At 32.8% G+C, this 27,473-nt stretch overlaps 2 long non-coding RNA genes across 7 annotated transcripts; one reads left to right on the top strand and one right to left on the bottom strand.

Annotated features, from left to right (window-relative positions):
• Positions 1–4,852: 4,852 nt before the first annotated feature.
• On the bottom strand, positions 4,853–9,719 carry LOC127837417 (uncharacterized). Its single transcript, XR_008029277.1, has 3 exons — positions 9,678–9,719; positions 7,696–7,804; positions 4,853–5,139 (listed from the first exon to the last, which is right to left on the bottom strand). It is a non-coding gene; the product is annotated as an uncharacterized LOC127837417 (long non-coding RNA).
• An 11,279-nt stretch (positions 9,720–20,998) lies between these two features.
• On the top strand, positions 20,999–27,330 carry LOC127838778 (uncharacterized). Of its 6 annotated transcripts, XR_008029955.1 has the most exons (8): positions 20,999–21,122; positions 21,984–22,095; positions 23,758–23,854; positions 23,963–24,109; positions 24,663–24,735; positions 25,432–25,643; positions 26,292–26,421; positions 26,894–27,330. It is a non-coding gene; the product is annotated as an uncharacterized LOC127838778 (long non-coding RNA). The 6 variants fall into 6 exon arrangements; XR_008029953.1 differs by having other exon boundaries at positions 21,984–22,080; positions 23,963–24,735; XR_008029954.1 differs by having other exon boundaries at positions 23,967–24,735.
• Positions 27,331–27,473: the final 143 nt, after the last annotated feature.

Genomic DNA, 27,473 nt, shown 5'->3' with positions numbered 1-27,473 from the left:
CACTTAAGTCTGAAAAATAAAAGTTTTTTTCCACGTTAAATATACTGTTAGATTCAAATCATTTACACAGGATTCATTAACAAAGGCACTGATTGGCAGAGATGGACTTGTTCAGCGTGTCATCGGATCCTCACAGCGTAGAGATGGACTTGTTCAGCGCGTCATCGGATCCTCATAGCGTAGAGGTTTTGAGGATATGATTTTAATCACATTGACTGCCAGGGCCCTCTTTTGCAGCCAGGGGAAGCCACCCACATCCCTCATGAGGGGGAATTTTGCATCGTTTTGGGCGAAAAGGGGAATTTTAGAAGATCTTTTCACCAACCATTCAACACTAAAATGGCTTTATTATAATGTGATTTACATAAATATACATTTAAACAAAGGTTAGCAACATGATACCAGCTGGCAACATAGATATAAAAGTAAAAAAATAAAAAAAAATTTTTAGCTGCAAAAGTATGTTTTTCATGGGGGAAGCCGCCGATATTCGGTTGTAAAAAGTGCAAAACGAGGGCCCTGACAATATGGTCACCTATGTCATTCAAACTGTCAAGGATAGGCCCGAAATGTTAACCAGACATAGAAATGTCCTGTGGATTAAAAGCACTTTTGGGAATGTCTGTTGTTCAATATGAATTTAGGTTGATTTTAATTTGTAAAAGAAGTACTAAATGACTCATTTTACAAAAAATGAAACCACTATCTACAAATTGCCACTAAAGGTAACAAACCAATACCCATTTGAAATTCAATAATAATGTGTTAAAAGGGCATACCTGTGCCTATTTTAGTTAAGAAAAAATAAACATTTTACAGTGGCTTTGTTTTTTGGGACACCCTGTATACACACTGTTATTCAATTGACTGGATAACATACCTGAGGCCAATCTCCACGCAGAGTTGTCGTTCCTTGCTCTCACATACAACTCTGCATAAGGCTCAGCACGCCATTTTGTCTACCAAATAGCTAAAACCGAACAAACGCATAAAATGTATAGTTGTGTGGATATTTAGGATCGCATGCATTTAATTAAGAAATATGACTTTTAAATGTTCGATTAATCGTGCAAAAGCTTGTGAGTTTTAATGCAACTCTTTGGAACTATTTTATTGCCCATCTACACAGATGTAATCATTCCACGCACTTCACAAATGTAACCAATTGTACATATTTTTTATTGAGTGACGTTAGGCATTGTTTCGACGTATTTATGTATGTTGGTTTCTTAACATAAAAAGCATATCAATTTTAAAATAATTAATTAAGACTGATATAAGATATCATGGTATGAGATGGTTTTCTTTAATGCAGTTAATGCAATGTAACCGTCGTGCAAGAGATTGTTTAGTATACTGTAACCTCAATGATGAACGCTTAAAATGATCATGACATGAATGAGACGCTTTCATAACAATAGTCCGTTCTGAGCCCAACACAGAGGTGAATGTAATGTGACCGTCGTGCAAGAGATTGACCTGAGGCGGCGCTTAATAACCGAATCTGGCACATGAAGCCGACTAACAGTAGCTCGTCGTTTGAAGCCCGCTTCAACAAGATACTCCAGCTGCTCTCGACTAATGACGTAAAGTGGTCTGCCTCGGGTTGTTGTCTGTTTTGCGGCGAAGAAACCAACGAGAGGCTGCAGCGTTCTGAAAAGATTAAATCAACAAAAGTTATCACACAAATCAAATTATAGTAATATCAAGAGCACCACCTCCGAAAATTTCAATACGTTTCTCGTTAATGTCCAGAGGTGGGTAATCATTATTGGCTTATCAAGTCTGGACAAGTGTTTTATAGGCAATAATATCACCTGTAAATAATATCCGAAAGGGGAGTTAGAAAGTATGTATAGATAGATAGGCTTTTTATAGGTATATAGCAGTCTGCCCGTCCTGTGTTTAGTCAATGGCCTTGAATGTGTCTCATTGTTATTTGCCAGTGCCAGTGGGTAACCATGTAAGGGCGGGGAGGTGACATTTCTAAACTGAACAGTATATACTCTAAGTCGGCCAATATAAACAAATGGTCCGCAAGTAATGGGATCGAAAATTATTTAAATGGTCAGGGAAAATACTAACCTCTTCGATCTTCAATTGTTGACATCAACGAGTCGAGAATCTCACACAACCTATCTATATATTATATAATATCATATACGATTTTTTTGTCCCTATGACACAGCCGTTCAAAAATGGGAAAACGGGTACACATACGTCGTGCATTCCGGCTTAACGCTGTCAAAGTGTTCAGACTAGCTTCACATATATTTGCATCTGTATCTTGCGTCATTAAACTTCTACATAAAGAGTGAACAAATCGAGTTGCTTCTTCTCGAAAACCTTCGACGACCGCCATATTTTTCAGAAACCGGAAATGGACTAGACCGGTCTCAGCAGTTACTAGATAATATTCATTACATAAAACGATTTTAGAATAAATACCGTCAAGTAGATACTTATTTTTAATTATTTTCTGTTTCAAATTGAATGCAATTTTTTCCTCAATTTAAAAAGAGATTTTGAAAATTTATTATGAATAAATCTGAAGGAAAAGCGGTTCAAGACACGAGTGATTTGATTGACTGCTCAGAAAAATTGTACGTTGACGTACAAAATTGTACGTCGACGTACAAGTTGTACGTCGACGTACAAATATATACGTCGAAGTGTATTTCATATGTGTACGTCGACGTACAATTTTTGTACGTCGACGTACATATTGTACGTCGACGTACATTTCTCTTTTCACCTAGTAGGTCTTGTTGACTTTCGATCCAAATCGTACGCCATACAAATAACACCGACATCTTGTTCAATGTTTGGTTAGGAGAATCCTTAGTACGTTCGACGGTAAAACGACGAAATTCGTGATAATAATGTAAAAAGAAAAGGAATAATAGCCGATGACCAACATCTACATTTGCGGTAGGCATGTTTATTGCGTTTAACTGCGTTGGCAACTTCTACATCCTGTTTGTCTTATGCAAGATGATCCAATCGGTTTTTAAGGCATGTTCGAAATTCGGATATATATTTTTATGCTTTGTTATCTTTAAAAACAAATGTTGGCATACTATATCACATTAACACAAGTCGTCTTGCTGCTAGTAAAATTTGATAGAAAATTCGCTTTTGTACAAGAAGAATATTAATCTACACCAAACCATGTTGACATTTAGATTAACACATTTAAAGGCTGATACTATTATTTTGTGAGTTCTATGTTTAAGGTACCTTTATATTAGAATCTGGAGGGCTGTGTTTCCTTACCACTTGCACTATTAAACTCGTACAAGTGCATGTCCGACCACTCTTTTCCAATTAATTGTTAATTGTTTTTCAAAACAGTGTATACTTTTTTAAATATTTTTTGTTTTGGATAACCCGACCAAAAACCTAAATTTGTACAATCCAAAAGTATTGAGAAGTTTGGATAACAAACTTTGATGAGCGCAGTGCACATGACACATTATTACGGTTACACTCAAGGGCAATTTTCTCAATAACACTATTTAAAGATAACATTAGCTCCTCTTAAACCAGCTGTCAAAAACCTTTTTTCCGCTCTGATTGTAGTTGCTTCTCAAAGTATAAGGGTCGCTGGTATTTGGATGGGTTCACCCTTTACACATATTTTTATTGTTATCAAAATATACATTATATATCAATCTAGATGCGGAAAAATCATTCACCTGCCTACCTACTCACCTGCTACGGATTTCGTTATTCCAAATTATGTTTCAGGATGTAATAGTAAGCATATTCTCTATTTTAGACTAACAATAATACTGTATTTGTTTGTGGTGCGTTATTCCAAACAATCTAAATTTCTGCCATATTGTTATCGCATGTTAGCACGTTTGACGTTCACCAATACAACAGCACTCCATCCAGAACAATAAATCTTCCCACAGAAACAACAAATTAGATCACCTTTTATTGTAACGTTATCTTGTTTGTACGCGAGAACATCAAATCAAAAGCGCTAAGAAGACAAGTTTGTACCCATCAAAAAGGAAACACTCATTCTTACACCTAACACACTGGAACAAAACAAGAGAAATACGCCACCATGGGTTTCATTTTTTACAGTGACACAAGCACTTTAAGTAATCTTTAGCAGGGGACTTAAATCCATACTGGACATAACGCCCCAGTTATTCACAAATGTTACTGACTCGCAGTGTTGAAATAAAGTGTATTGAAGAAAATATAAATGTGTTATAACAAGTTGTGAAGAAAATTGCTTGAAATCTGCTAGAATTGAATGCAGTGAACGTCTATTTTATTTTCAGGGCAACTTCTTCACTGTTAGAGGTATCATACAGAAGTGCAATCACGAAAATGACTTGCAATCTGTTAGAATTAAATGCAGTTAAAATCTATTTTACTTTCATTGCAACTTCTTAATTGATAGAGGTATCCTCCAGAAGTGCAATGGGGACACAGTCTTCATTAACAATTGTCTTGTATGCGTGAAAAATTATTCAAACAATCTATAACAACTCAATATCTTCAATGATCCTGAGGGTGTCGGCTGTATTTAAGATTATATGAATGATTAGCATAATTTCTGGTGTTTAATAGGTCGATAATTGCGCCAATAATAATGAATCTTGACGTCATAACAATTAATCGCGATGTTATATGAGACGCACTAGAAATACTTATATAATTAACAACAGCGTTAACAATCATAAAAGTAACAACAGCAGCAGCAACTAACACTATTTCTATTTAAAAAAAATAATAAAAATAATTATAGAGAACTTTATAATTGGGCGATAAAATATGTACGTATTTATTTATATTTGAAAACATAAATTGTTGAAACATGACTGAGTAAAAATTAAAAGGAATCTATTATATTGAAGTTTTTTTTCTAGAAGATGCAACAGTCTTTGCCAGTTCTTTCTACAGCATTATATTTTCTGGTAGGTACACTATTCGTTTCTTTTTTAATCTAACCCTTCCATGAGCGTTTGAAGAAATAGGCATTCAAAGACAAGATCTATTTCTTCCATGCCATGTTGCTTTCTGTGAGCGTTACTTCAGCCGCATGCACTGTTGCCCAACGGATGTCTCTACACACATGTGGCCTGGGGCACAGGTACAGGCGGGGAAGGCAGGACTCTGTGGACAGAAAATGCTATTTAGCCCGTGAACAACCATGTCAAGTGAAAGTTCTTACGCTTCAAAGTATTTGCTTATATTATATGATCTATCAGATAAGATAGGTCGTAAACTTGTGTACAAATGTTATTTGAAAGAACGGCAAAGACCTAGTTTTCAAAGTCGCTTTACTTTTTGCTTAAGAAACCTGTATGTTTCCTGGGGTTTATATTTTATATGTTACCTTGGTCACCCATATAAAATAAAAAACACAAATATGATAAAATAAAAAAAACGAATGTCAAGTTATTATTTCTATTCAATCACGTTCGTTTGAACTTGCATTTTAAAGTCCTAATAGCCTGACAGAATCATTAACAAGTTGTTTAAATGATTATCATAATAATATCTTTACTGACCATTAATGCAATTCTCCGTCAGATGCGACATATGACTGGTTTTGAGCCTTATGGTAATAAACCTTATGTTATTATAAGGGTAACTTGAACTATAGCGTGTCACAGAAGCAACGAATAATCTCCGACGCTGGTTGAATGTGGCAAAAGAAGAAATCGGTAGCAATAAAAATGAGACCCCGTAGGAGTGCCAGTTTCGACCCCAGGGGCCTTATTAGAACACGTTTTGCAGAGGATCACAATACACGTTTTAAACAAATAATAATGAACGACCCTTTTGGCCTTGCGGTTTCTGGGGAAAAGATTACTAGTTTGCTATATATATTCTATAACAACTCTAAGACCTTAAAGGCGGTCAGTTATGACCTTATAGTAACAATTTAATTAAACGTGGTGAACCACTATTCGATGTTAAATGATAAATCTAGTAGTCTAGTACCTTGTAGGTACATATATGTAAAACATGTTATTTGCTAATTACGTCTTCAAAACTTTTACTCATAATCATATTTAACAAGTTTGATTGTGAAAAAGGGGCTTTACTTTCGTATTTCTTATCGTAGGATGATATAAAGTTGAAGAACTTCATATTGCAAGAAACAAAGTATGCACGTTTAAATATTGCAGTTTAAAGGTGTAAATGAACTTAGCTTGTTTGGCGCATAATGACAGATGGACAATGAGACTTACTCACGAATAGATTAGTAAGAACTTCGTTATTTAGCCTAACTCCATTATAGTATCTTTGATACACTTTTTTAGCCTCTCAAAAGATTTGTTTTCTTTAAAATGCATAATTATGTGACAGTTTGAGACACCTATGTATCTTTTTTTCAGACATACGGACATAAGACAAAATGGCAGAGAGATATAACGACGGACAGTAATTCTAGTATATTTATTGTAACAAGTTTCGCTTAAAAGCATAAACATGAAGCAGAATTGTCGAATCCAATACACATAAAGTGAAACATCAGCTGCACCAGCAGGAGATGAAACGCTTATTATACGCTGCAGTCCTATATTAATGGCCAGGGACTTACTGCCGAGCAGACCCAAACAAAATGCACTAGATAACACACACACACACGCACATAACAAACGCACAAACATAAACACAACTGGGTCCCCTTCTTGGAATGTACAATTAAAAAGCACTGGGTGTTTAAACCGGTGTAAAGGATGTACAAGTTTTACATGGTTATATATCGACCAGAGCACAAGAACAGTAACTCTTTGGAGCACTATTAAATGAAATCAAAACGAGTCTGACCAGAGCAATTGACCAGTAGCTCTTTAGGGCGCTATGAAATAAAATCAAAACAAGTATCAACTACATGTGGCCTTTATAAAAAAAACTCAAGAGACGTTGCATCATATAGTTTTTACATTCAAATCATCGTGATTCAATACAGGAAGAAGCCGCAATAACGTTGTCAAAGGCCAAATCACAAAGCTTGGTTGTGCATGTCTATCTCTACCAGCATAAAATAGGTCCAGTAAAATACATTTAGTTTCAAACAGATCAATAAAATTGCATTATTGCTACTAGATTAAACGTATTGGTTATTGAGATTTGTATAAATGAAATATGATTGCATATGGCCATATAAGGTAACATATCTCAACGTATTGGTTACATATTTGAAATGAGTCGAATACAAATAAAGTATTTTTCTTTTTCGGAATATAAGATGAAACAACATTATGTATTTTGAAATGTAATGCTTCTATGACCTTTCTTTGTTTACCATTTGACTATTGGTAACTTCTCAAAAGGGTATTAAACAACAAGTTATATTATCTTTAATGGTTGAGACTTATTACGATTATTATTAGTGCAACATTTCTCAAAGCTATTGACTTAATATTATTACCATTTAATGTGTAGATCTATTTTCATTCCAATTTAAAATGTATATGGGTCTAATACAATTGTAAACGTTTCTATTCTGATGGATTGAAAACCGGTATTACATAACACGAGACAAAACAAATGTCGTTTTCAGGTATTATAAGAAAAGTTTCAACTGCTTTTAAATTATAATATGCGTATTTTGAAATGAACTGTATTCCCAAAAAAGCAACTTTGACATACATTTTAATCATGAGCATTAATTGAAGGAATTCCAGCTCTTATTAAAATATAAAAACTACTTACAAAGTCTGTCATGGACACTATCTGCCTGGTCCCTGCCCCCGGCGTTGGGAGGGTCTGTGTGTACAGCTGACAAAGAGACGTGTTTTCGTCGTACTGCATGAACGTGCACCTGATCATAGGAACATATGGAAATATAACCGGAGTAATTTATAGACTCGCGTAACTTAATTATTCTGCGACTATTCTTTACAAATTCAGCAAATCATGAAATATTATGAATGTGAATTATTTTTAATTTAAATGCTGACTTTTTGGACGCTGCTAACTATGATATTCAGGTACATGACAACCAAAGAAATAAAGAAAAACAAAAGACATGGTTAAACTATTTTGATAAGACAAAAGAAGTCCACTTACATCGCCACAAAAATAGGGTTGGTAGTTCATTTTCGTAATAACTCTTACGATTCTCAATTTACCATTTTGTTGTTGGTTATTTTGGGTTAAATCAAAGTTGATTGTTATCACGTACTTCATCGTTTTTAAAGTAATGCAGCAAGTATGATTTAGCACTTAAAATGAAATACCCAATTCAAGTCAACGACTGGCAACAAATATAAGAATCGGTCGGATTAGTTCAAACAAACAACTATTGAAAGAAAAAACAAAACGAATAAAATATTTTACACACTACAAATTAAAAATCCTACAGAAAACTCCAAAATCCAAAATAAATGGCAAGTCCTTTTTGGAGAACATGAACTTAATTGGAAACACATATTTACCATGCCATATAAAGCAACTATTGAAAGCACACTGAGAAATTTTCAATATAAATACATCCATAGAACTATAGCTACAAATAAATATCTCTTTAAATGTAAATTATCTAACTCAAATCAGTGTGACTTCTGCAGTGAAAACATTGAAACTATAGAACATCTTTTTTGGGAGTGCAAACACATCCAGCCTATTTGGAATCAATTAATATCTTTTCTTGAACAACAGCAACTAAACGTTAAGCTATCTTTCTTAAATGTAAGTTTCGGAATTAACTCATTGAAATCAATATACTGTAATAATATTGTGAATTTTATTGTTATATTGATGAAATATTTTATCTTTAACATGAAGTACAAAAAACAAGTACCAAATTTTAATTGTTTTGTCCATAGTCTTAAACTAAAAATCCAGATTGAGAAAGAGATAGCCCTCAGTAATGACACATTACAAATCTTTGAACAAAAATGGAATCGGATTAAATTCTCATAATGTTTTGTCCACTTATATACATTTCACTCTAGTGTCAGTTTATCTTTCTAAAATAATTTTGTTTATTTTTTTATTTTTTTTTCAATCTGACAAGATCATTGTGGATATACAATAAAACACACAATTCCAGTATGCTTTCTTTCGACTTTATACAACTCATCTTCATAACTTTAGTTTTTTATAACTATTACTCTGTTGTTCTTTTCTTTTCTCTCTAAAAAAATATATATTAGCATATCTTGTATAACATGTCTGAACTTTATTGCTTTGTACAATCACTATGCTGTATGATCATATACATGTTTACATTGTATGTATGGTATTGAATAAAAAAAAAATAAAAAAATAAAACTTTTGTTTACGCTCATTTTTATTCGTGTATGCTTATTATTTTAGCGATTTGGTCACATGCCATAGTAAAGGACATATGTCGCCTTGAAACATGATGGGAAAGTTCGAGTTTGAAAAGTGATTATACATGAAGTTTACGATGCCTTGTACGACATTTTACAAAGAATAAATTTAACGTTAAACGTTTTAAGCGCATGAACAAATTGTAATGCCGCAATACAAAGACGGATATTTTAGTCGCAGCGTCTGAGAACAAATAAATAATTACCAATAAAAATAAAAATAACCAAGAACACAGCATGCGACAAAATAAAAATAAAAACGCATGTGTACAAATATGAAGACAACACATGTCTTTATTAAACTTTCATGTGTGAATAAAGAAATAAAGAAGCTGATAACCAAGGAAACTTGCTTACGATGAGGTTCTCCAACACCGTTCAATACATTGAGCGTGCGGTAGAGTAATCGTATGCTGAAATTGTGAAAAATAGTAACATATTTTTTTATCTGCTCACCTGCATAAAATCATAAGAATCATGAATCAAAATTAACCGATTTCATGTACTGCTTGCTGGTTGCACAGAAATTTATTGGTATTTGTTGAATACAATTTGTTTAAATCATAAAACCATTTTGGTATAGAAACTTTTAATTTACACCGCCTTACACGAATCGATGTTACACAATCACTGTTGATATTTTATATCAATTCATTCTTGTTAATTGATGTTAATTTAAAAGTGATTTTAAAAGTACTTACAAAGGGTACAGTAGTGTTCGCTATTAAACCCCTCGTTGATTTAACATTTGTATGAACCTTCTGACAAATTGCTAGCACTCCCGACACTGACCAGATCCCAAACAGAAAGGACAAGGCAAATCTCGCAACTCCAGACATCTTGCACAATATTTCTTTTATTTTTTTAAATACGGTCAACGGTCTTTGAGATTTTCGAAATTATTTTCAGTCCGATATTATCTTACGTGCGAAACGTATATGAGTAAATCTACCTTATGAAGCCACCTATTGGTAAAACAGAATTTATAAAGCGATCTATTGATGCGATGCCATGTTTTATTATTCATGACAAACGACAAACGGTTTCGATTGATTCTCAGTGCATTCAGTGTTCCGTTTTGTGGCTTCTGAAACACGAATAGTTTGTCTCGCTAGAACTGTTAGTTGAATATAACTATTGAATAAAATATTAACTACGGTCTTTGTTAACTTGTGAAACGAGGTTATGGCTGTGTTTGTACAGAACTTCAGAATAAATCGTTAATACCGAGAGGATTATTCCATTGATTCATCTAGATTAAAGTTACAATTGTTTTAGAAATGTTTCACCATACAAACGTAAAAAAAAACAAAAACTTAACAACGAAGTAGTCGCTAATGTGTATTGCGCATTTTAAAATTGCTGATGTCATTATTATGAAAAGCTTCAATCTATGTTACCATCTTATGCAATTGTATTTTTGCAATTATTTGATACTTAAAATAATTGACTGTTAAGATCAATGTACAAATAATTATATTTTTTATGCTTAATGACATTTACATAATAACTCAGTTATTGAGTTTTGAAACCATGCACTTTATAGTAAAAACGTTTTAGTCCATTTCGTGACTGTATATATTAATAGAAAAAATAATTGAATTAATAAATGGATATATGCAATAAAAAGAATTCTACTATTTGGTGTATTTAAGAAATACTAAAACTTATTGAGTAAACGTTTCAAACTCACGACATGGAAGCGTCGCCACCATTTTTTCTATCAATGTTAGGGAGTGGTCCTAGTTGATCAAACCTTGCTGTGTTTGACTGAACAATTAACAATGAGAAAATCGGCATGTATATTGTATACCTTTACATCAATATATAATGCAAACTTCTATACGATCTGCTGATCATGTAAGCACCGGCAAGTTAGGAATATTTGTCATTTATGCGTTACAATATTTACTTATATTAATCGATCAAATTGATTATAGATAATTATACATATCACGCGTCAACATGGTAATTTTCGCAACAAATAGTTTGAATGATTGAGGAGTCAACTCGACTTCGTTTTCGACATCTCACTCTCATTGCAAAATCCAAAACAGATTTTATAGATGCCACACTGTCACTAGTATTGATAAGTAGGGTCCTCCCAAACACTACGATGCATGAATACTACTACCACATTTAAACTCAATATTGGTTTAAAATGGTTCTTTTCGTTTATTAATCTTTTACGAAAACGACAACCACCGGCATGTTTTCTAATGTTATTGTGTATGACGTTGTTGCTTCCAATGGTATTCAAAACTCAGATGCACATACCGGTATGTTTTTAACAAGTAATAAAAAATAAATAAATAAAATAAATAAATGAAATGTGATATTGCTTTGGCTAAAACCTCAAAGCGGTTTGAACCGCAATTAATTGCATTGCCCGTTCAAAGGCGGTGATCCATGTCATAATCATTGTTTATAGGTAATGTTCTGTTTTTAAAGACGTGGATAAAAAAGTTCTTTTTTGATAGTTTTTAGAGTTTAGTTGTTCGCTATTTTAATTAACTATTGGCGTCCATGCTAACTAGTTACTTGTCAATTCACTTGCGTCGCAGAAATGATGAGTTGCTGAGGTTATGTGAATTTGTGGCTAACAAGATTAAATCTACAAAATATACTGTTATTAATATATAATTGTTGGATACAAGGATAAAAGCAACACAATTAAATCAGTAATACAGGCAAAATTTCTCGAAGAAAACAATGTATTACCTATATCTTGATTACAAGTACTTTTTGCGAAAACGTAAAATGTGAAGAACAGTATCAAATGTTCAGTTTACTTAAAGATAAAATCATGTTCTCTGTTTTAACGATGCTATTTTGTGTTAATTAAACACATTCTTTGTCGAAGGGTCGCTATTATTTTAGGTTTCAGCTTCCAGGAGCCTGCTTCGTTAGCCTTAAAGTAGCAAAATTGCTTCCAAGTGACCTGTTTGAATACCAACACCGAATGATCTCGAGATAAAGTAATGTAAATTCTCTAAATAGTGTATTAAAATAAAATGTATACGTGTTATCCCACACGAGCCAATGTCTGAGTACGCCAAACGATATAATTATTTAACGAGTCTTTGAGGAAATGCCGCATAAGGCTGAATAGTGAAGTCAATCATTAATTTCGTTTCATTGCCAGAGAGAATTAATCAATATACAATGGGTATTGCTATAAAATAGGTCTAACTCTCGTCGCTGTTTTTCTAAATCATTGTTAAAAAGCATATGGTACACATTTTCACAATTAATTATTGCACGACACTTGATATTGTGTATGATGTTTATGCAAATAGGTACCTACCCCAACCTTTCATTTGTCTCTGAAGTTTCGATCATCATGTATAATGTATACATTTATAACGAATCAATAACCATAGTAAACTATGTCAATATTTAAGTATTGCATTAAGTTATTTGAAAGAAAATATAATTATGTTTCCCTGAACTATAATGATAATGATGACATTATACTGAAGAAATGTATAGGTAGCTATGTTGAATATCAATATATATGCATTATTTGTACCTCCAAGTAAACCATATGATGCCTTATGCTCATACATAGGAATATATTAATGCAGCGATGCACTTAAATTTATATCTGGTATAATAATTAAAATGAGCTTCTATGGCAAATGGTTCAAGTTTTCATGGTGCTTAAATAACTTCCTTTTACTCGACACTTTCCTTATCGGTTATTCAATTTCTCCCATTTTTGAGCTATTAACTGTTAACATTAAAAGAGTCTATGCTTGATAAAGCTTGATAACGTAACTGCGTTTTGTTGTGAACCAACCTATTTAAAAAAAGCGTTCGTTCTCCATTTTCACAAAAACTCATATTTAATATTTGTCATAAATATCCACTTTCTAAACCTGAGATAAAAACATAGAGACACACACCAAATAGATACCTATTCAACTTGCGAAAAGTATTATATCGATAAAAATCGTTATTATTATACAAGTTTTAGTATTAAGTATACTAAGAAGGATACTAAGTAGTAGCAGAAGAAGAAGTTGTAGTAGGAAAAGGTAATGGATGATGAGGACGAAAATGAAGAGCAGTTGTAGGAGCAGCAGTGGGAGAAGGTAATGGAGGATGAGGAAGAGTTGTAGTAGGAGAAGGTAATGGAGGACGAGGAAGAGAATGAAGAGCATTTGTAGTAGCAGCAGTAATAGCAATGTAGTAGACATTGATTTTTTTTCAACAGATGTCAATATTGCTCGCAAAAGAAAAAGGTCTGTTCTGCTTATTGCAGTTTTGAAACACATTGAGTTGCCTCCATTAAATCCATTAAAAACCGATTCAATGAAAACAAGTCAGCGGAAATTCCAATACAAACATATGCAAACAATAACTTTCGTTTTCCGTTCTTTTGTTTTTTTCGGACGACAGAAACGAAAGTTCTGGTTTGAAATAAATTGTTGTTATTTATATTTAAATGAAAACAGATATTTCTATGTAAATACTTTAATGGTGAAATTTAATACAAATGTCTTCTCGTCGTCATCATAGAAATTGCGAGTTATTACTTATACTCGTGATAAGTATGTACGGCAATGCTGGTCATTGCAAATTTGGACATTAGTTTACTATCAATATATGGGTTTTGATATGTTTAGATAAGAACGCATGTTATACATAAACATACTTTATCTTATTTTTAACAGCGTGTAACTGATTATTGCACATAAAACAAATTGCACAATGATGAAACAAATTAAGTTGATGTCATTATTATAATGATTATAAAAGGGTATTTTATTATTAGAAATATCTAACAGATTTCACGAATATGCTACCTCAGTTTAACCGATGAAAAGTGTGTTTTAGACCGCGAACGTGGAGCTTTTCTTCATTGCAATAAATATAATGAAAGACGATTTAGATACTTATCCTGTTCGTATTAAACCTGTAACTTGATACGTGATTTTTTTAATTTAATGGGTTCAATTGACACAGCAACAATAAAATATTTAACTATCTAGCTATTAGCTATCGGTGGTGAAAATAATTATAACAACTTTAGTGTCGTTTTTATGCGTGGATATTTAACATTATTGTTGACTCCAAATCGTTACTCTTTAACCGTTTTACAAATTAAAGTAGATCATACGTCTTAAATACATGCCATGATTGAAAATAAACATTGCTAAATGGTTTTGTTTGACGTTACTGAAGCCGAAAAAAATATTGAAACCATTAATATAAAATATATGTTTTGTTTATGAAGCTTTGGTTAGTAGGTCTATACTTCTAAATACACGTGTTTTGTATTCTCTGTACTTTGTATTGAAAAGTTGTGGTGTACACTATTTAAGAAATTATCCGTATTCAAATATAAATGTTTTAGTATGGTAGTAAATTCCTCAATAAAACCAAGTAGAACACATTTACGCAATTATTAAAATTTAGATGGCTATTTGCAAATATTTGTTTATTTGTTAATATCATATTAAAACCTACAAATAAGTTAAGTTGAAAAATTCGTATTGTTTTTACTCAATTTAAATACATCGGACTTGTGTTACTGTTTAAACCTTCACAATGCTTATTTTTAACACTGTGCCTTAACAATAAATTCATTCAGAATACGTAATCAACTTTCATTTTCACTGAACAGCGATGAGAACATTCTTCGAATTCCCACTCAACTGAAATACTTCCGCGTTGACTATTTTGAACGAAGGCAATGCAATTAAGGTACTTTTTAAAATATAATTTATGTTATTGAATAAATGTAGCTTTTATTTACCTGTTCATATTGTTAAACCGCCATTATCACCATTATAAAATAATTAAAATTATTTAACAGCGGTTTGAACTGCAATTCATTGTTCAATGATACTATAATGCGTCCGTAATGTTTTATTTGTATTGTATTAAAGAAGATATCACATGGCAATGCACACTTACTATAGAATATGTATATAAAAGCAAAAAAAAAGCTTAAAATAACATTTAAATGGTTTCATTTAAAATGTGTCAAGCATTAACAGCGTCTGTCACTACACACAAAAAACAATGCAATCACAATTAGATTGAAAGTGGCTGGACATTATGTGAGTAGAAAAACAACAGTTTTAGAGAAATTATAAAGAAATCACTAATGTCATTTCAAAAATAGTTTCTTTATGTTAAAGACGGAACTGAATGAACAGTTAATGTCAATTTGTATTTAATCCTCTTAAATTCGATTTCAAAAATAAACGATGTATTTATCGTATCGTATCGGATCGTATTTGTATTTTAAAAATCATAACAAAAATATATTGTTGCAGACATATAAGTTATACTGTGTTTTCATTGATTTTGTCAAGGAATTTGATAGAGTAATCACGAAGAAAAAAGCATTACAATTGATTGATTCTGTCAAAATGATAACTATGATAAAAATTATAAAAGCAAATTATTAATCATGTATATAAACACTTAGGATACGTCATATTCCGACTTTTTGATGTTTCCTTTGGTGTAAGACGACTGTTATCTGGCTTATAAATAATATTAGGCATGCTATAAATGTTAGTAATATTTTTAAACTTACATTTGCTATTGGTTTGTATGCTATAATTTGCGAATTATATATGGTTTATTTATTACTTAATCAGTAAGTCGTACGAATAAACTCAACGAAATAAACCTATAAACTTTTAATTTGGCATCTTAAAATAATTTTTAATAAAACGAGATATGGATGTTTGAAACAGCTGTAGCATTTAATCATTGTCAGTAAATAAAGAGCGTATTTAAACGGTCAATTCTTTTGAGTACCTGAGAGTAAAATTCCACGACATTAGATATATTTCCAATACTGTTCAAGTAATAAAGGCACACGCATTAAGAGAAAACAATAACCTCTCATAACTTTTTAGCCGTGTCAAAAATGATGTCGAAACCGACAAGCTATATTTGATTGTTAAGTAACGCCAGATATGCTGTATGGTCCTTAAGTATCGAGCACTGATAACAACCCTAAAATCGATACATCACATGATAACTTCTGTAAAAAAAACTTATTTTGTGTAAAACGGTCCAGTTCTAACTATGTTGTTCAAGTTGAATTGGTAAGCTACCCTTGAATGTCAGCTGTACATAACCTTAGGCCTAATTTTCATGGACATTAATGCATTATAAATAAGTTTTTATGGAACAGATTAATATATTAAAAAATTTAAATGGCGCGTACAATTGTCCATGGTGCAAATCGTTAAAATTTACTTTAGACAGTATTGGTTTTGGTAGGATGCATAATACAACAGATATCACAGGTAACATTACACTCATGTTAAACCAAATACCAAGCCGGGTATGCGGATATTTTGATTACGGATGGCACTTCGATAACAGAGAACAACAAACGCCACGCGCGAGGGGTGAGTTCTTTAGCTTTTTTGAATTTATGTTCCGTTCATTTGGTTTTCAGACATGGATCATTGTTGGTCGGTTAATGGTATAGCACGTCGTATTGCGAAGAAAAGATTTCGCGGAAAAACGGTATATAATATAGATATCGATACAAGTCCATAGAAAATCAACATGAATCGGATTATCGGTACATAGTTTAACAAAATAATATCACTTGCAAATAAATCAAGAACGTGCTTACTATTCGAAATAAAATATCAATATGTCCTTTAATATCACAATATGAGGCATTTTGGTTTTACTATCGTTTTCGAGGAAATTTATATGTTTAAAAAGTCGGATGTCTAATTTTCATGGACAGGATCATGGACATGATAATCTCAATTACAATGACATTTCTATTCCCGATTACTCGACACTTTTTACCAGATAAAACACCCTCTTTTTAGTAAATCTTAAATGCAGATTTCGCTGTGGAAAACTGTAATATTGGCGTCGCATTGAAGTGCGGCGACTAGTATGTAATACGTTTTTTTCGCTTATGGGAGGAGAAGTTATTTTACGGATCAATGTATATATTTTTGTTGTCAGATTATTTTGCATAGTGGTGATTTTTTTGTGTAAATTAGTGTGAATAAGTACTGCATTTGCGCCTATTACATTTACTACAACATTTATTGCCAATAATGCAAAGCTATTTCTTTTAATTAATAACTGATCACAGGGACTGGGCAATAATAAAAGATCACAGGGACTGGGCAAATACGCGAACCGGTGAAACTTTCTGGTTTTGTATAAAAACAAAACTTCTTTGTCCCACTATCCTAGCAACCACCTAGTTACTAATAAAGGCGCTATAGAGCGCGAAGCGCGACACGTATTATTAATTGTAATAATGAGACTTGATAAAGGAAGCAGCCGCTTATCAATGAGGATCACCATCACAGCACCCCAGTCTCATTACTATCAAGTCTTCCTACAGGTTTTTTTAAGAACCACAAATAGAAGGCCGCAGGCCTGACCCGTATCTTGCCAGTGATATGGACCCTTTGGTATGGACCTCTAACCCCGCTCACTATCCAGCGTTTAAACTTCCGGGTTTACATTTAAACCGACTATTAATAGCTTATTAATATCTTAGTTAGAAGGTGATTTTTTAAGCGGTTCCGTAGTGAAGTGGTTACACGCTCGCTTCACAAGTGAGAGGCCCAAGGTTCGAGCCCCAGTAGAATCAAATTATTTTATTTGTGTTCTATGTTAACTTTTTGTTTTGATGTAGACATTTTAGTTTAAATAAATATGCTGTTTTATTGTAACCATTTTTTGTTTTTATTATGCCCATGAAATATATGTGTGAGAGGGTGGGTGGTTCGTAAACACATTAAAACTTTTACAGTGTTTTCATATCAATGAGTACTCAACCCCTATCGTTAATGAGCAACGTAAGAATAAGTTCAGAATCATCTCCCCTTGAAGTTGAGAAAAATATGAAATATCGCTTACAAGATGAAGCAGATTTTTTAAAATCTACACAGTTCTGTTCCATTAATGAAAACTGCACACGGATGCCAGTAAAAAAGGAAACCAATGTAAATAAAATGAACTATGAAATATTTGAGGGCTACAACACAAAATCATAGATAATGGTTATTTGGGGGTTATGACACAACATCACAGATAATGGTTATTTGGGAGTTATAACACAAAATCATAGATAATGGTTATGCCAGTATCTTTTTCTATTTTGTTTAAAATAATTGGCCAATATATGAATATTTACAATAGGAAAAAAATCGTTCCATGAAACTTCATTGAGTGCCTTTTACACTGAAATTCCCGACCCCCTTTGATGCTTTGCATCAATACTTATATTGTAGTAATCAGGCAATAAATAAAAATGTATGTACTGACGTTAATTAGAAACGGTGTAACTTAGTCCGATGGGGTTACAATTCATACACAAGTCCGATGAAATGTTCATTGATATTTTATTCTATTAATTACCAAGTTTACACAATTTTCTTATTAATAAGATACATTCAGTAACTTTTGAGAACGTAAAATATAATTAAAATGAATCCGATGTATATGATAGTTTTACTCGAGCTGGACTCTTTTTGTACATACAACATTTCTATCTTTTATATAAAAAAAACATAACAACAACAAACCTACAAAATAATACAATTCAGAACATTAAAAAAAGTCCAATTTAATACTGTTAAATAATACTAACTATAAGATTCTATTGAATTTTCATACAATGTTTCGAAATAATATAATTTTGAAGTCCTAAACAACAATTGTCAGTTTCAATTTTATGAATTCGGTAGTAAGTCTAAATGTTCTGCTACAAGCTAATTTTCAAAATGAGCTGAACTAAAATATATCAGAAAAGGCCTTATTTATATTCAAAACCACAAACCTACGTTGCTATTTAATATAATACATTGGGATTATTATTATAACATGAAATGTGTCGCCACTTGTTAATGACGCAATGTTTCGGTGGCTTTAACAGATGGTTTTAACATTTGATCAATAAATGTAATTCTGTTATTTAATCAAAGTCAAAACCAACACAACTGTGACGTTATATATCTACCATGAGAGGCTTATGTATACAACATTGAAGGCTTGTTGTTGTAGGTCTTGTGCAGTTGCATTTCCCAATGAAAGCGTTCTGCTGACTTTAACATATGGATATTCGATACTGTCCTACATATCTTAAATTCCTATTAGTACGTTACAACGGATAACCGAAACATGTTTTTATCCCTTTGGAATAGGATTTTGATTTTGTATAAATGTATGTCATGTTTAATACGTCAGTATTTTCATGTATGACATCTCCGTGTTTTCATGTATGACATATCAGTGTTGGCATGTATGACACGTCAGTGTTGTCATATATGACACGTTATTTTTGTCATGTATGACATGTCAGTGATGTTATTTGTGAAAAGTCAGTGTTGTCAGTTATGCCATGTCCATGTTGTCATGTATAACATATCAGTCTTGTCATGTATGGCATGTCAGTGTTGCCATGTATGACCTGTGAGTGTTATTATTCGTGACATGTCAGTGTTGTTATTTGTTACACGTAAGTGCTGCCTTGTATGACATGGAAGAGTTGTCATGTTTGACAAATTAGTGTTGTCAAGTTTGACATGTCAGTTATGTCATGTATGAGCTGTTATTGTTACTATGCGACGAGTCAGTGTTGTCATGTATGACATGTCAGTGTTGTTATATATGACATGTCAGTGATTTCATGCATGACAAGTCAGTGCTGCAGTCATTTATGACAAAACAGTGTTGCCATGTATGGCAAATTAGTGCTGTCATGCATGATCTGTCAGTTTTGTCATGTTGGACAATATGGTGATATCATGACATGTAAGTGTTGTCATGTATGACATTTCAGTTTTGTTATGTGTTACATGTCAGTGTTGTTATGTGTGACATGTCAGTGTTGCCATTAATGATATGTCGTTGTTGTCATGTATGACAAGTCAGTGATGCCATGCATGACATATCATTGTTGTCATGTGTGACATGTCTGTGTTATCATGTTTGACAAGTCAATGTTGTCATGTATGACATGTCAGTGTTGTCATGTATTACCTGTCAGTGTTGTCATGTATCACTTATCAGTGTTGTCATGTGGCATGTCCGTGTTGTTCTGTATGACATATGGGGTATTTTATTATGAAATATAAGTGTTGTCAAGTATGACATGTCAGTGTTGTCATGTGTGACAAGTCAGTGCTTAAGGTATGTTTATATATTGGTGCATGAGATACTCGATGATTTCAATGTCAAATCATATGTTTTGCATGATTTAAACATTTTTTATGCACGGAACGCATGTTGATCTATCAGTTTCCTTTTACAACCGACGTAATTAATACGTTTCTTTGACCGTTGATTGGCTGTCATTATAAGATTCATATTATTTTCAAGCATTATTCACAATTATGAATTCTTTGATTTTAACAAGTTGTTGCACTTTAAAAGCCTACAAACTATTAAATAACTCCCCAATATCCCCGTGTGAATTATAAAATGGTTATTTTCCAGGGTGAGCGAACGAGTTTTATTTCACTAATAATTTCAACTTTCACAACAAATCATGTAAAGTTAAACATGAAAGAACTTGAACGCTTTTACGTGCAATTTTATCTATGTTAATAAAGATAGACACATGCCAAAAACTCGTGAATGTAATTTTATAATCGCCAGCAAGCCAGCCAGATCTTATCATTCCTCGAGCAAACTTTTCAATTTCCAGGAAAACACGTAAGTAAACAGCTGCCGTTTCGATAAGAAATGAAGAAACATTTCATTATGTAATCTCTGTTTGCTGGCTTAATGTTCTAGGAATACTTGAAAATGTGAAAAGCAGCGCAATTGATAGTGTTGGTGAGTACTTGTAGTTATTGTTCGAAATATTACATGCTTTTGAACAACAAATAAACATAAAATACGAAATCAGAAAAGTATGCAATTTACAAATACATGTTATTCGCTGATATTTAATAATTTAAATTGTATAGCTTATCTTTTTTGAAATACGATTTGAAACAATATAAGAGAAAACAACAGTAACCTATTTGGATGAGTTTGTCGTTTACAACAACGACTCGCTTTTGTTTTTCGTGAACCTTTTAAGTTAAACGCTGAATAAAACAGTAATTGACATGAGATGTTTTATATATGGCTGATAAATATCTTGCTGTGCACCTCGCCAAATGGAGGATTCCTTTGAAAGAGTATTATAATATATATTTTAAACACAAAATGTAACACAAACAGCAAAAAACATGTTTTACAAATATTAAGCGCGCGTGCTCATGACGTAAATATGAACACGTCAAACGACAATAGTCATATTCTTTCCCGGTAAAACTGCAGCGTTTTAGCGATATTTTTCAGTATTTCTTTAAAATCGGGGACGCTGAGGTATGTTAAACAGAAAAACAGGTTACTGCCTGATCTTCTTTTATAATATATCAGGCTTGGCACGAATAAAATAATATATTATTCAAAGCTTCGCCTGATATTTTATAAAAACATCAGGCAGTGACCTGTTATTTTCTATGTGTCAGAGGCTTTGAGGATCACACACTATATAAACAATAAGCTGGATGTCTTTAAAAATCGGTGTCATAAAGGAATAGCTCCAATCTGCGTAACAGATACTATTACATTAAGTATATTTTAGAAAGTACTAGTCGCATTATAACAGTTGCTTAAGTTATTTTTACAATTTTTATCACACAGGTGATGAAAAGGAGTACTGTGTTTTAGGCTCTGGTATTGGGTAAGGGGCAATCAGCAATTGACGATGTGTTCCGACAAGTTAAGGAGAAAAATGACGGTAAAATATATGCAGGTACACAATCATATAAATTATAAACACAAACATATTGTTCATTTAAGTAGTATTGGACAATTTGTCAATAATTTACATGATTGTTATAGATTTTGAACTGCGATCACATGTACTATTTCCTTTTAAATGTATCTACTTGTTCTTGTCATATCAACTTTTTGTATATGAATAATTGCAATAGTTATGGTCTTAAACTTTGTAAAATAAATAAATACTATTGATAAATGTTCACTAATATCAATATGTTGATGATGCGACTGAAATATTAAGACCCGCTAGCAACATACACAGTGTTATTAGTACACTGATTGATAACACAAATATACTCATCACAGTTTCTGTAATTTCCCATAATACATTACGATTAATGTGAAAATGAAAACAGAAATGAATGGGAACATTTCATCATTAAAATACAAAAATAATACCTCGAATCCTTGTAAATAATTAATATTGTTTTAAAATCAAGCAGTTTATGTTCTAACGCGCTTAGAAATGAAATGTAAGGCTGGAGTTTATTACCGATGCACTACCTTCAGTGCTTGGCCTATCTTTATGAAAATGTGCACAGATGGTCATTGAGCGGTTGTCTACCAAACGAGTGAACACCGTTCAGCATACTATAGCTGCAATAGCTGAAAACAGAAATATGTATTGATTCAATTTCTTTCTTAATAAACATTTCAAAATTTAGTATGATAGTCCCTGGCAAAAATACATCACAATTCCTGCCCTTAACACAAAATTTAAGCTAAAGCTAAAACCGAAGTTGGGTAACACATACTTTTCTGCAAAATATTCAAATAATTTTATCCATATGTTCATGATGTCAACCTCTGCAAATAAATTGGTTCTTCTGAACAAGATGATTGTATAAGCTTAAGACACTATTCGTTCCTTTCATAAACTAAATATATCAAACTCCCATTCTGTATTCTGATTAGAAACATACACATCCGACTTTTATTCGATTGTCTTATTGTTCTCCTGTTTTGTTACCTTACCTTAAGTTACCTTAAGTCTGCAATTGTCTTAAATAGATCTTAAGACATTTGTAAATATGCCATGCTTTGCTTCAGCCTAACTGGTTAAAGAGGCGATACGAATTGATATTTCATTACAAACAATATTTTAAAATGGTACTATATATTCACAGACAAGATAAAGAGTGAATCATCTAGGAATCAAGCAAATCGTCATTCAGGTGTATTGAAGTCAGGTAACACGATATAAAAATGATTTTCCCTTTTTAAATGCCCCGTAACTTTATATTCTAAAGTTTGCGGACACTTAACTAGAATAGCGAGTAGTTGATTAATGATACGGTTTTAAGCGATCTTACTTGTTCTGGATGAATACAGGGAACACTTATGTTTGTGATTAATGATCAAATCAGTGTGAGATTATGATAGCCTTTAAATCTTTAAACACCACATGTTGCTCATTCGCCGCTCCAAAGCAATGACTCCAGCTTTATCATCGTTATAGGTCGTGTTGTGTTTTACACGTGTATATTGTCGTGTATTGTTTAGGCAATAGCCAATTTGCCGTAAACAAAACACTATCGGGTAGTAACAATACTTTCTCTTCTGCTTATGTTTCCGGAATTTTCTTATTTCAATACTAGCATTTTATGGTTGTGTAAGCGAATTTTCATTTTAGACTAGTGTCAGTATAAAATGAAGGGCAGCAACAGAACGCTGGTTCAGCTGCATTACGATATGGTGATTGACGAGAGAACATACAAGGATGGTTTCAGGTAACCTATCGAGTTTTCTATTAGAAAACAGAAACACTTGGTTTGATTAAATGCACGATTAAGCAAATCATTATTTATTATTTTTTGGTTGTTTAACTATTTTGTTAGAAAGGATGTCAAGCACAAGGGTGTATCCTGCGAGACACATAGCGTTGTAAGTCAGACTGCAAATCGTCGAAGAAGAATCGCATCAAAAAGTGAGGATAACCGCTGGCCCCTCGAAATACCGTATCAGACAGACACAGGATTTGGCAAGTAGTTATTGAAAGTTATTAGATAATGCAATGTTTCATACGTTTGATTTAATTTAAACCTAATTATGCATCGAACGTCTAAGTTTTATTAAAAAGCTCTCGTGTCCGTTTCCTGTGTAGAAGCGATACTTGATGTCTTTCATTGAGATCTAAACTGGCAGATATGCATTGAACAACATTCCACGAAATAAACCTTATTGTTTATGTTGTAATGACACTGATTTAGAAGACAAGTATCGTTTCATATGTTTATGCCAAGGTCGCCGTGGTGAACATTTTGTATTAACCCATCTGTGTATAAATTCCACAAATTATTAGTTTCTTGTCAAAGTTAAGTAATTTCCAATGTATGCAAATAAATAAAAATAAGCTCTAGTTATACGAAGTACGATCCTAAATCATACTGTTTATAAGATCATTTTTAGTATATGTTGTCATTCTCATGGTATTGCACAAGCTATTCTAGGACGACACTTTACGCGCATACATTAAGCCCAGTTTTCCCAGAGCGAGGATAATTTATGCCTATAACTTCGCCTATTTTTTCCACCAAGGAGCTGCGAGTCGTTTGTAGGGAGATTGAAAGGTCCCCAATACATCTTCCTGCATAAGAGAAATTGTATGACGGTAAATATCGATTTAATTGGCGTCACTTTTGCAGTTAAGTGCTTATTGTAAGCCAGGTACCTGATCTAGAGGTCGCATACTACCAATATTTGTTCCTTCAAAATGACTGGTCTGCCTTGGGACACATTCACGTATAACAATGCATTTCTTCATTCATTTTTGTAGCTTTCGTGTTTGTTTTACTGTTCTCATTATCGGAAATAAACGTCTAACGGAAGCGAACACGGTAAATATATGATTGTTGTATACTTAATGTTTATGGGGAATGGCAACTGAATCTGCAACCGTGCGTAAATTTTAATGCAGCTGCAAAAAATTAAATCATATATATTTATACTGCTTGTGTGTTGTCCCCTACCACATACAGTTTTGCTTATATTTAATACGATATATGAATATGTATTGAACTAAGCATAAATATAATATTTTTACACTCAATTGCCCATTTCGAACACGAAAATAACGTATATATTGCATTCATCATAATGTTTTGGAATGCAGTTTCACATTTATTTACCAGATATTTGCATCATCTAATGCCAATATGAGATACACGCTAATCATTTCACACCGTAATTGCTATGCGAAATAAAAACGTCAGTTTCAGATTGATGCATCCAATAATGCTCTAAGACATTTGATAAGCAAATGGACTCAATTATTTTCTCATTAATGAGCTGACATTTCACATTGCAGTTGCCGATCATTTTACACGAGATTGTGCACGCCATTGTGGTCTATACCATGAGCACATGAGGGAAGACCGGGACAATTACCTCACTGTAAATTATAAAAACATTAACCGGGCATGCTACGACCAATTTAATACATTTGCAGCGGACCAATATCTCGATTTCAACAAGACATATGACTATCACAGCATAATGCATTACGGCAAACGTGTACATGTATGTATCCACTTTAGATAGAAAATCAACTGCATCTTCTTCAGTTTAAACCTTTTTATTTTAGCTGGATTGCATCGAAAGCCTAAGGCTTATTGAAACGCTATCGAGTCCGTTTCCTGGGCCTAAAACCAGTAGTTTGTGTCTTTGGGGAGATCTAAAGAACGCTCCTACAGTTGGGGTCGAACCCGTGATCTCCCTGTCGCTAAGCGGACACCATAACCATTGCATAACGGCGATTTTACTTCTTTTTTCGTCCGACGTGTTCAAGTGTGTGCTTTTCCGTTCTAACAATGTTTATCGAACGTCGTTTTCTTCACAAATTATTTAAAGAACATCTCTGAACTATTTGGCATATTTTAAACAAACAAAGCACGAATTACCCTGTAACAAATATCCTCCAATATTTTGAATATCACATGAACATTATAAACATCATCGTAGCATTAACCAATGGTTATATTTTAAAATATTTTCACACCAATTTACATTGAATGAACAACGTACACTTGTTTAAACATTAATCAGCAGGAATATGCTGTCGATGATTCTTGATTTTCGTTGATTTCATGAAGAAAATATACACATATTATCAGGTCTTTGACGAAAGCTTATTCATGAAATATATTTACAGCAGATCTATTTTTTCAGTTTTTCGCCGACCCAAGCAATGCTATTTCAATGGAACCGACTTACAAATATTACTCGGATATAATTGGAGAAGCACAACACCTCAGCTTCCATGATGTACACACTGTGAACGCCATGTATAAATGCTCAGGTTTGACTTAATTATCTTCACGAGGAAATTTAGCTCCTAGCATTTCCAAGGAAGTCGTGTTTGTAATCATGACTCATGACCCTACTTAGATAACTTTTTATATGAAGGTTAGATCAATTGGCCATTACAAACGAACCTCTGAGCTCTAAATAGACATGTAAATGATCGGTTCATATAATCCATATTGACATATATATATTAGAAATTGCATTTTTAAGTAAATATGCTTACCTTTCCAGAAGTGTTTTTAGTTAAAAACGAAAAACAACTCCATTTGATAATACAGAGTGCATGCTACATATTCATTATAATTATTGTAAGCAAAATTAGCAGCACCATAATTTAATATTTCATTCATTTCGTATTATAATAATACTTTATGAATAATGTTTACACCGTGTATTAAACCAATGGAACGTCGAACAACGTTGTATGAAATTTCCTGACATTCTGTGTATACCTTCTATTGTAGAAAAGTGTGCTCACGTAGAATGCCCGAAGGGTGCATTTGTGGGGAAAACCTGCGAATGCTTCTGTCAAGGACCTCTAAAAGATCCTGTCGAACGATGTAACAACTCAAACGGGAGGGGCTTACCAGTCAAAAACATATACATAAATTGACAAAAAATCGCAGTTAACAACCTTAGTTGACAATTCTTTTGATTTTCAAAGATTGTGAGTTACTGAAATAAATTTGAAATCTTCTCCATTCCCATCAGTAAATACATAACTATCAAATTAATCTGTAAATATTAGTAAATGGCTTCATTAACATTTGTTCATTTGCCAATTTTTCCCTATGCATGTTAACTGTGAGACAGATGTGTGGTGTTGGCAGCAACAATTAAGTGTTGAGCAAGTGTAAATAATCCAAACTTCACATACCTATGAGAAACCCATTCTACACATAGCCACAGAGTGAGTGTTAAGTTGATATTTTCTTTAAAGATTATTAATATAAATAACATTGTTTACAAAATATTCTTTCCAGGACGCTCGCATTGTGGCTAAAACCTTACATTAATTGTGTAAAAGTGTACACCCGTGTTGTT

The sequence above is a fragment of the Dreissena polymorpha genome, chromosome 7 (genome assembly GCF_020536995.1).
Source record: "Dreissena polymorpha isolate Duluth1 chromosome 7, UMN_Dpol_1.0, whole genome shotgun sequence".
NCBI classification, from domain to species: Eukaryota; Metazoa; Mollusca; class Bivalvia; order Myida; family Dreissenidae; genus Dreissena; species Dreissena polymorpha.
The sequence above is the reverse complement of the archived record's forward strand: the minus strand, read 5'-3'. Positions and strand labels throughout refer to the sequence as shown.